A 12,678-nucleotide genomic window follows, 5' to 3' on the forward strand; every position below is an offset into this window, starting at 1 on the left:
AAGGAAATATACCATCGAATCCAGAGCCCCTGCGTGATGTAACTTCACAAGCTGTTACACTGTCTCCCCCTCTCCCTGCTGTTTCAGCACTTGTGAAATTACAGCAGGCAGATGGAGGGGGAAGTGTTCCTGTACAGTGTTAGGCTACATTCACACGACATGTGCCCGCTGTACCGAAGCACGGCAGGCACACACCAGCGCCGGGGAGAGGAGGAGGGGTTGAACAGTGCTCCTCTCCATAGCGATGTATTGCGCATGCAAAGACATGCCCTATCTTTCTACCAACTACGGGACGGTACGTGCGGCACCATACCGCTCCCGTGCGACGCTGTGTCCAATGCCGTCTATGGGGGACGTATATACGGCCGTGTGAATATAGACTAACAATATGTGTAGTTACAGCATGTAGGGATACTAGTAACGCCTACCCCAGAGCCACTCTGGCTTATTAGCATAATTTTAAAAGTTGATTTTAGAAGGAAGGAAACCATGGATAACAAATATAAGAAGATTACAACAGTAACGGTGCTTGGATCGATGAGTAAGTGCCCCTGGTTTATCATGATGGATTTTGATAGTAGATGAAATCAGTGTTTTGCTGCATTCACACACATGTATGGGGGACGTATATACGGCCAACGTATATACTGCCGATATACGTCCCCCATACACTTCTGTGGGCTCACGACCCTGTACAGGGAGCGGTATGGTGCAGCACACATGTATGGGGGACGTATATACGGCCAAAGTATATACTGCCGATATACAACCCCCATACATTTCTATGGGCTCACGATCCTGTACAGGGAGCAGCATGGTGCAGCACACATGCGGCACCGTACTGCTCCATAGCCTGTAGAAAGATAGAACATGTCCTATCTTTCTACGTGATATGGCGCCCTGCGCTGTATATGCCTATGGAGTTGGGCGGGAGTCATCCCCTGCTCCTCTCCGCAGCGCCGATGTATGCACTATGGTACAGCGGGCACACATCGTCTGAATGTAGCCTCTATATACTAATTAACAGGGCTATTGGAGCAACACAAGATTGAACAGATCCAATTCAGACCCCCCAAAAAATGTTGAATCTTGCAAGATTCGCTCATCTCTGCGAGTCCTGCTAATTGCCTATAGTAGCGGGAGAATGCCCCCTGCATTACACTGCCTTGGCACCCCCTATAGTGACACATCTGCTCTTTACCATCTGAATAAAATAGTTTTTAACTTAAATTTAGCATTCTTAAGAAGTCACTGAGATCCTCTAGGCTGGCGTCCCTGGAAATCCTTCCCTCTGTATTTAACATCAATTGGCTCGACTCTTTCTCCGGAGCAGCTACTTTTTAATGCACTTTGAGGAATGTACAAATCAGTTTCCAAATACTTTGGTTAACTTCACCATCTCAATAGCTCGGCTTCAAAAAGGAGAGAGATTGTTGTTCCAGCGCCTGGTAATAAATTACTTTGGAATGGCGCACTCTTCAATTTCAAGTTCGAGAGAAGCAACTTTAATAAAATGTACTCTGGTAATACAGCGAGACTTGTTTCCACAGAATCAACTCTAGTTCTTTTGGTTCTCAACGGAGCAGAGTGAAATATAACATGCAGCCTTGAGCAATGGAACGAGGGGAAAACAGGCAGTTTTATGATAAATGGCCTTGGAAAGTGAAATTACAACTTCAGCAAATGAACAATATGTAGAAATGATTCTGTGTTTTCATTCTGTTTTTTTTCTCCATTCTTTTGGAAATGATTTGACAATGTGACGTTGGGTTCCCATTGTAAAGCAAGGAAACAGCGCCATCAAGTGGCGGCCGGGAGAAAGGAGGAACAATGTTTTACGACGTGGTAAATTGCTTTTATTCCAAATATTAGTCATACAGGACTGATGGCTCATTTATCTTCAGAGACGGAGAACAGAAGACCCACCGCTGTCCCCTAATGCAATGTGCCCACATAATAATAGAAGAATATTGAATGAAAAGTAACACATAGAGGACCACATCCCTTAGTAACTAGATCTAGCTGATTATACGGGTGCATTAGAAACAATGGGGGACATATATCAGAAGTTTCTGAGGTAAAACTGTTCTAGTTGCACATCACAACCAATCAGAGTTCAGCTTTCATTTTCCTGCAGCTGTTTATAAAATAAAAGCTGAGCTCTGATTGGTTTCCATGGGCAACAAGAACAGTTTTACCTCAGACACTTCTGATCAATCTCCCCCAATGTTAGTGATGACTGGTCCATTATATGTAAACTACATGAGGGATAACTGCCTCATCAATAGAGATCAATCCCCAAATGATCACAAGATTGAGGGTCGCATGTGCCAGGTTACACATCACTGCTGCTGCTCCATTCAATTCTATGGGGGAGATTTATCAGAAGTGTCTGAGAGCAGAACTGTTCTAGTTGCACATGGAAACCAATCAGAGCTCAGCTTTCATTTTCCTGCAGCTGTTTATAAAATAAAAGCTGAGCTCTGATTGGTTTCCATGGGCAACAAGAACAGTTTTACCTCAGACACTTCTGATCAATCTCCCCCAATGTTAGTGATGACTGGTCCATTATATGTAAACTACATGAGGGATAACTGCCTCATCAATAGAGATCAATCCCCAAATGATCACAAGATTGAGGGTCGCATGTGCCAGGTTACACATCACTGCTGCTGCTCCATTCAATTCTATGGGGGAGATTTATCAGAAGTGTCTGAGAGCAGAACTGTTCTAGTTGCACATGGAAACCAATCAGAGCTCAGCTTTCATTTTCCTGCAGCTGTTTATAAAATAAAAGCTGAGCTCTGATTGGTTTCCATGGGCAACAAGAACAGTTTTACCTCAGACACTTCTGATCAATCTCCCCCAATGTTAGTGATGACTGGTCCATTATATGTAAACTACATGAGGGATAACTGCCTCATCAATAGAGATCAATCCCCAAATGATCACAAGATTGAGGGTCGCATGTGCCAGGTTACACATCACTGCTGCTGCTCCATTCAATTCTATGGGGGAGATTTATCAGAAGTGTCTGAGAGCAGAACTGTTCTAGTTGCACATGGAAACCAATCAGAGCTCAGCTTTCATTTTCCTGCAGCTGTTTATAAAATAAAAGCTGAGCTCTGATTGGTTTCCATGGGCAACAAGAACAGTTTTACCTCAGACACTTCTGATCAATCTCCCCCAATGTTAGTGATGACTGGTCCATTATATGTAAACTACATGAGGGATTACTGCCTCATCAATAGAGATCAATCCCAGCGACCCCAAATGATCACAAGATTGAGGGTCGCATGTGCCAGGTTACACATCACTGCTGCTGCTCCATTCAATTCTATGGGGGAGATTTATCAGAAGTGTCTGAGAGCAGAACTGTTCTAGTTGCACATGGAAACCAATCAGAGCTCAGCTTTCATTTTCCTACAGCTGTTTATAAAATGAAAGCTCAGACCTTATTGGATTCCATGGGCAACTAGACCAATTTTACCTCAGACACTTCTGATAAATCTTCCCCTATGAGACTACTAGAAGGTGCAATCATTTTGAAAAATAACTATTTTTTAATTTTTTTTCTAATAAAAAAATGTATGCCTTTATTATCAGACCTAAATAACAAACTTTTTACTTTGGGTCAATACATACCAAAATTACAGTGATACCAAATTAATAAAAGACCTTCTTTTGCAAAAGGAAAAAAATATTATGCATTGCCCCTCTCGAGCGCCATAGTTTTTGAATTTTGGTGTCAATGTGACTGTGTTAAGGCTTATTTTTTTCCGAAAAGACTTGGACATTTTATTTGTCCACACCTGGGGTTCGTCAAGTTTTTTGATCGCCATTGATGGAATTTTTTGTGTGATGGATTCTTACAAAATTTGGACAAAGTTTTTATGTCGTAAAGGGATAAAAACTATTATAGTTTTGTAGCCTGGGTTGGTAAGGGTGTGGAGGTACATACTGTAATGTCTGTGATTTAGCTTTGGGTGATTTTTGGAATTTTTGCTACTTTTTAAAAACATTTTATTGCTTTTTTTTTTTTTTAATATAAAACTTTATTTTTTCTACATTTCTTATATAACATTGTCCCACAATGGGACATTTACATAAGATTGTTTGATCTCTTCTATTAGAAACTAATTCCACCACCCAGTAGGAGGTGCTGTGTGGTAAATTCGGGAAAAATGATCTCATAGCCACGCCCATTGTGCACTGAAATGCTATTTTACTTATAAATAACAATGAAGACGCCTCTGTAGTCTGGCCACAGATTGTCCTATAATGCAGGACACTTAAAGGAGCTGACACATTCCCTTTAATGCTTTTGCCCACGCTCTCACTGGCTATGCTACCCCACAGTTGTTGGACAGGTGGACCTGGGTTTGTTATTCTCATCTCCCATCCCTTCTTATGTACTCCTTCCTAGAATTTTACCCTTATTATTGAATTCCACCTACAAATGTAAAATTCTAATACAGGCGGTCCCCTACTTAAGGACACCCGACTTACAGACAACCCATAGTTACAGACAGACACCTCTGACCTCTGGTGAAGCTTTATGAATGCTTTGCTATAGTCCCAGATTGCAATAATCAGCTGTAAGGTGTCTGTAATGAAGCTTTATTGATAATCCTTGGTCCCATTACAGCAAAAAATGCTTAAACTCCAATTGTCACTGGGGCCAAATTTTTTTTTTGTATGGATCTACAATTATAAAATATACAGTTTCGACTTACATACAAATTCAACTTAAGAACAAACCTCCAGACCCTATCTTGTATGTAACCCGGGGACTACCTGTATAACAAATCAGACAGAGTAATAGTACAGGAGCAGCAGAGCTGAGGTTGTCTCCTGTCATTATGTGTCATCTGCCATTTTATTTTTGTCGTTTGACTGCACATGTTCCAATAACAGCAACGTGAATGGCAATTTCAGCCCTGCTACATCTGTATGATATTTATAGAACACTTTCTTTAGTTCATTGATCTAAAATAATGCAGGAGAAATGTTATATTCCCTGTGGTCATCTTCAATATCTATCTATAGCTTATAGGTGAGGGAATTATCATATCCAGAGCAGCTATTTCCAGCTAAAGGGAGATTAACAAATCTTAAAGGGGTTGTCCGTGACTAACTAAAATAAACAAGATAGCCAGGGGTGGGCTGTATAAAAAAATTAACTAGTACTTACCTTGTCCGGTGCTCCCGGTGTCACATGGTGGAGCTCTGCACCAAGGGACTGCAGTGATGGACACTGGGAGCTCCGAACGAGGTAAGCACTAGTTAATCTTTTACAGAGCTGGATTATTAGGCTCCACTCTCTAAAAAAAGCCGGCTCTTCTGGCTCCTGAACGGCTCCCTATTAAATGTGTAATTGGGAGCCTCAGTCCAGTCAGTCACTCCTCTCAACACAACTTTGAACCCAATTCTTATTGAGGCAAAGGGGATCGTGGTTGCCCCATTAGGCCGGCGGCACATGTGGCGTTTTGAAACCATTTTGGGCCGTTTTTAGGCAGTCCGTTAAAAAACGCATGCATTAAAAAAACTGCATCACTTTTTGACCCGCTTTAATTAAGATAATTGGTAAAACCGGTCAAAAACGCATGTGTTTTTTAACGGACTGCTTAAAAACGGCCAAAAAACGGGTTCAAAACGCCACATGTGCCGCCGGCCTTAGTGACGGGGTTAAGTGTTTTCATCAGTTCACTGCAGGAAGCCGACTCCTGTTGTTAACAGGAAAGGGATGGCACCTAGAGCCAGCTCGTTCGCGAACAACACATCACCAATGTGATGCTCTGTGTATGTAGCTAGCAGGAGAGCTGTGTCTGTGAAACTGTGTTGTGATTCTGCTGAACTTTATTTGTCTCTATCTGTACCTCACACTGTATCACAGGGGGGAAATTTATCATCAAGTTTCTGAGGTAAAACTGTTCTAGTAGCCCATGGAAACCAATCAGAGCTCAGCTTTCATTTTATAAACGTCTGTGGGAAAATGAAAGATGAGCTCTGATTGGTTGCCATGGGCAACTAGAACAGTTCTGCTCTAAGAGGCCTATGATAAATCTCCCCCATAGTCTTTTAACCCCCTCACCTCAGGGAAGTGAGTTGGGCACGTTGTAACTGACTCAGCTTTAGGACACAAAAAAAAATTAAAAAGATGCCATACGGACATGGAAAATAATGGAAGTGGATAAAAAAAGGAAACAAGATTGACCAGTTTTTAACGGGTAGGCCTGTGTGAACAATCATAATCAGGACCTGCACTAGTCAGTGATGGTTGTTACAAAAATATCGATTTGGAAAAACAGATTTCCCTGCCAAAAAAAGACAAAACAAAATCTATTCACATCAGACGTGTGTATTAATCTAATACAAATGTAACTGTAATGACATGAATGAAAAATATGGTTATGTGTAATACAGCAATTATTCATGGGACAGAAGTGAAAAGTTACATACACAGTATTTTACATATATATATATATATTTATGCATGGTGCAGCTGGTTGTATTATACTTTAGGATTGTGAATATGTACCACGCACGCCCTCTAGTGTCAATACCCAATATAGAAGCATTCACATGTAGAGTACAAGGAATGAATAATAAGCATAAAAACCAATAGCATTATTATATTACAATTATATGATTACTGTGACCCCCCCCCCCCCCCCCATCAAGACAATGACACAAAGGATACAACTACATCTGCCATAGAATAATGTAATGAAGTTATAAATCAAAGTTTGATCTACAAATTGCTAAAAAATGACTTTACTATGTGCAGTCTCCTGTATGGTGAAAACACCTCTGCTGCTGCAGGACATCACAATACACACCTCTGCTGCTGCAGGATATCACAATACACACCTCTGCTGCTGCAGGATATCACGATACAGACTTATGCTACTGCAGGATATCACAATACACACCTCTGCTGCTGCAGAATATCACAATACACACCTCTGCTGCTGCAGGATATCACAATACAGACTTCTGCTGCAGCATATCACAATACAGACCTCTGCTGCTGCAGGATATCACGATACAGACTTATGCTACTGCAGGATATCACAATACACACCTCTGCTGCTGCAGAATATCACAATACACACCTCTGCTGCTGCAGGATATCACAATACAGACTACTGCTGCAGCATATCACAATACAGACCTCTGCTGCTGCAGGATATCACAATACAGACCTCTGCTGCTGCAGGATATCACAATACAGACCTCTGCTGCTGCAGGATATCACAATACACATCTCTGCTGCTGCAGGATATCACAATACAGACCTCCAGTTTGATCTACAAATTGTTAAAAAATGCCTTTAGTATGTGCAGTCTCCTGTATGGTGAAAACACCTCTGCTGCTACAGGATATCACAATACACACCTCTGCTGCTGCAGGATATCACAATACAGACTTATGCTACTGCAGGATATCACAATACACACCTCTGCTGCTGCAGAATATCACAATACACACCTCTGCTGCTGCAGGATATCACAATACAGACTTCTGCTGCAAAATATCACAATACAGACCTCTGCTGCTACAGGATATCACAATACAGACCTCTGCTGCTGCAGGATATCACAATACAGGTCTCTGCTGCTGCAGGATATCACAATACAGACTTCTGCTGCAGCATATCACAATCCAGACCTCTGCTGCTGCAGGATATCACAATACACACCTCTGCTGCTGCAGGATATCACAATACAGACCTCTGCTGCTGCAGGATATCACAATACACACCTCTGCTGCTGCAACATATCACAATCCAGACCTCTGCTGCTGCAGGATATCACAATACACACCTCTGCTGCTGCAGGATATCACAATACAGACCTCTTCTGCTGCCGGATATCACAATACAGACCTCTGCTGCTGCCGGATATCACAATACAGACCTCTGCTGCTGCAGGATATCACAATACAGACCTCTGCTGCTGCAGGATATCACAATACAGACCTCTGCTGCTGCAGGATATCACAATTCACACATCTGCTGCAGCAGGATATTACAATACACACCTCTGCTGCAGCAGGATATTACAATACACACCTCTGCTGCTGGAGGCTGTCATATTACACACCTCTGTATCTTATAAAACAATATAATTTGCAATTAATATTTTAAAAATACAAATATTGTAGAGACAATTATTTAAGCAATCCATTATAATAGTCAGGGGTGGGAAGCTCTCCATCCATCACACAGGCCACCAGTGGGCAGCATGTTCAATGGTAGATGCGGTGCAGGTGACATGGGTCAAAGGCTGCAGAGGCTCATGACTGGAGATGACCCCGCGCTGGGAGTTTGATGTCATCATGTGTCACTTGCACTACAGCTCCTGCAGAGAAGAAGGCATCAAGAGAATGTATCTTCAATATCTAAACATTTTATGGATATGTACGAAAGCATGAACTTCTGAACCGTGAGACATTTTGGATGTTTACTCTAGAGAGCCAGCAACCGAAGGGACAAAATAAGAGATCAGATTTAATTCTAACATATTGATAATATCATATACGATGAGATCTCTTTTTTCATGTGTAAGACAATGTGGCTGGAGCATAATTCAATATACCATATGAAATCAGGACTTATGAGAATGGGGGTCATTTACTAAGGGCACGATTCGCGTTTTCCCGACGTGTTACCCGAATATTTCCAATTCGCGCAGATTTTCCCTGAATTGCCCCGGGATTTTGGCGCACGCGATGGGATTTTGGCGCATCAGCGCCGGCATGCACGCAACGGAAATTGGGGGGGCGTGGCCGAACGAAAACCCGACAGATTCGGAAAAACTGCCGCATTTAAAACAAAAAATGTGTCGCGAAAATTGCACTTACCTTCACTCAGCCCAGCTCGGTGTATTCCAGTGCGTTCCGATGCTCTTCAGCGCAGCAGCGCCACCTGTTGGACGTCGGAGGAACTACCTTAATAAATCCCGGCCGGACCCGAATCCACCGCAGAGAACGCACCGCTGGATCGCAAATGGACCAGGTAAGTAAATCTGCCCCAATATGTCAGTTGATACATCTGGTGAATAATGCACCATCCATATTACAGTATAGTTGGTTCGCTAAGTCAACTTGAATGATGTTTTAGTGACCTAGTGTATTAGTGACCTCATCAGGTGAACTATTTCTTCGGGACCTCCCATCCTGTGACATAATAGGGTGGGTATTTTAAGTTAGATTGTTATGACATAGGAAGTAGATCATGAGTAAGACATTTTCTGTCGAAATGTGTTGATCTGGATGCAACTGCCCTTTTGTTACCATGTTTTTTAATTGAATAAAGAAGCTATTTTGTTTGTTTCATCCCAGAGTGGTTCAGTGTGCCGGACTTCCAACATGTTTAAGGAATAAGATAGCGAAGAGGAATAAGGGTTTTTTGGGCTACTGTGGGGCAGGCAGAGTGACTACTTGGGACAACTACTGTAGCTACTGACAACTGGGGGCAAGCACTGTGACTATTGGAAGCAAGCACTGTGACTGCTGGGGACAGGCACTGTGACTACTGCCTACTAGGGGCCAGCACTGTGACTACTGGCTTCTGGGGCAAGCACTGTGACTATTGGGAGCAAGCACCATGACTATTGACTTCAAGGGCAAGCACTGTGACCATTTGCTACTGAGTTCTAGCACTGTGACTACTGGAAGCAAGCACTGTGACTGCTGGGGACAGGCACCGTGACTACTGCCTACTAGGGGCCAGCACTGTGACTACTGGCTTCTGGGGCAAGCACTGTGACTATTGGGAGCAAGCACCATGACTATTGGCTTCTAGGGCAAGCACTGTGACTTTTGCTACTGTTGAATGGTATACTTCAGGGAGCAAGTGCTGTGACTATTGGCTACTATGGGGCAGATACTCAGACTATTGATTACTGTGTGGATGGCACTGTGACTATTGGAAACTGTAACTATACTTTGGGTGAACATTGACTAATGTGGGATACCATTATTATATTGCCAACATTAGGTGGCCACTATTACTACATTGGCTACTGTGGAAAAATAATAGGGATCTTTAAGAGGCAGGACAGTCTTGCCTAATTATTGTACTGATTGAACAAGACAGCATTCCCCAGGTTTCCTGATTCCGTTAGTTATATCCCATCACTGAAAAGGACCTCCCCATTATGAAATTATTACAATATATAACAAATGTAAGAGGCCCTCTACGAGTACTGGATGGTCTTCTAGATGTACCAGTGAAGGATTACTTCTCTGTGAGTTGACTTCCGCAAATGGAACCTTTAAGATATAGAAGCAGGTCCTTATGGAGTTCACAAGCTCCAAAAACATCACCCCCTAGTGCACCCACAAAGTATTAAATTGACCCCCATACTGGCCTGCATACAATATAATGCCCCATTTCTCTGCCCCTCCCACTTTATAATGCCCCTATTTCTGATGGCTTTTCTTTATGATGCCCCTCTTCTGTTGGCGCCAATTTATAATCCCTAAATCTCTATCCCCTCTTTGGGATACCTTTTTCTCTAGCCCCACGTATAATTCCCTCCTTTGTGTAGCACCTCAATTTATGCCCCCTTTACTGTAGCACCCATCTATGATTCTATTTTTGCAGCCCGCATGTTCATGATGCCCCCTTCTCTATGAGAGCCCCATCCTTTAATTTTGTTGTAAAAAAGAAACTAAAAGAAAAGTCAGATACAGGTAGTCCCCGGGTTACGCACATACGCATAGGGTCCGGAGGTTTGTTCTTAAGTTGAATTTCTATGTAAGTCGAAACTTTATATTTAATAATTGTAGATCCAGACAAAAAAAATGTTTGGCCCCAGTGACAATTGGAGTTTAAAAATTTTTTTGCTGTAATGGGACCAAGGATTATCAATAAAGCTTCATTACAGACACCTTACAGCTGATTATTGAAATCTGGGACTATAGTAAAGCATTCAGAGACCTTCACCAGAGGTCAGAGAGGTCTGTCTATAACTATGGGTTGTCTGTAAGTCGGGTGTCCTTAAGAAGAGGACCGGCTGTACTAACCTTTCCATTTTCTCCAGCAGCAGTCTTCTTCTGTATAGTCTTCTGCAGCTCTGCAGCCAACAGGTGCAATTATGTCATCGCATTGCGCCTACCGCACTGTGCCCAGCAGTGGTAGAGGCTCAATATTGAGACAATGCCTTCCACCACCCACAACAGACCTGAAAATCGGTGACTGTTCTGCTCAAACCGGCTGAACTTTTGATACGCGAGCTGTAATGTCTCCCTTTAAAGGGCATCTACCACCAGGATGAAGGACTGTATGCAAATGAGCCTGTGGGACTCTGGGCTCTATAGGTGTTAATGGGGCCTGGAGCCCCTCAGGCTCATTTGCATACAGTCTTTAAAGGGCTCCTACCACCACAAATCTACCTATAAAGGTAGATCGGGTGGTAGGTGGATCAATAGGACGTGAGGATAGCCCTTTTAAGGGCTAATCCTCACGTCCCCGCAATGATTTGAAAACTTTTATTGCCCCAATATTAAAATTTTCTTATGCGGCTACTGGGGCGTGGAGTAGCCGCATCTGAGGTTACACGAGGCGGCTACTCCACGCCCCGGTAGCCTCTTTTCTCCTCCTACCAAAAATCTTCGGCGCGCAGCTACGAGGAGCTGCGCGCCCTCGTCCGGCACATCTGCTGTCTGCGCATGCGCAGAACAGCAGGCCCGCGCCTGCGCGGTCACTGCTACGGAGTCGGAGCTGCACAGGCGCGGGCCTGCTGTTCTGCGCATGCGCAGACAGCAGATGTGCCGGACGAGGGCGCGCAGCTCCTCGTAGCTGCGCGCCGAAGATTTTTGGTAGGAGGAGAAAAGAGGCTACCGGGGCGCGGAGTAGCCGCCTCGTGTAACCTCAGATGCGGCTACTCCACGCCCCAGTAGCCGCATAAGAAAATTTTAATATTGGGGCAATAAAAGTTTTCAAATCATTGCGGGGACGTGAGGATTAGCCCTTAAAAGGGCTATCCTCACGTCCTATTGATCCACCTACCACCCGATCTACCTTTATAGGTAGTTTCGTGGTGGTAGGTTCCCTTTAATCCCAATGGTAGATGTCCTTTAAGAAGCAGATAAGGTCCAGTCACACCTGCGTTGGATGTGTCTATAATTAATGAGCATAGAGGAACTTAAATTATGTCCCTATAGGGTTACACATATGCAAGGTTAGCCTGCACCATGCCTCCATTATTTATGGGAGCGATATATAATATTGGCTATACATAATGGAAGGGGATAACGGAGATCACAAAACACATATTTCTGACCACCCTGATTTACCATGAGAATCCATCACGGTTTACAAGGGACATTACTCATAGATTCAGGCACCGTGACTGTGGTCATAGCCCCTTCTTGCTGTTACTTCACAGGCTTTTACACTGTTCTGGAGCATCTCCCCCACTGCGTGATATTACAGCCAAGGGGAGACAATGTAACAGTCTGACAGCATGGAGGGGCTCTGGCAACACCCTTTAAAGCACTTTAGACTCATTGACATAATTTTAATAATTGAAGAAAGGATGCCGCGGATAACAAATATAATCAGATCACCACAGTCATGGTGCCCGAATCTATGAGTAAGTGGTTCCGGTTTATCATACTGATGGTAGATTTCTTTTTATATTAAGAATATTTTTGCATTGCTAT

Source organism: Engystomops pustulosus, chromosome 6, assembly GCF_040894005.1.
Source record: "Engystomops pustulosus chromosome 6, aEngPut4.maternal, whole genome shotgun sequence".
In the NCBI taxonomy this organism is placed as follows: Eukaryota; Metazoa; Chordata; class Amphibia; order Anura; family Leptodactylidae; genus Engystomops; species Engystomops pustulosus.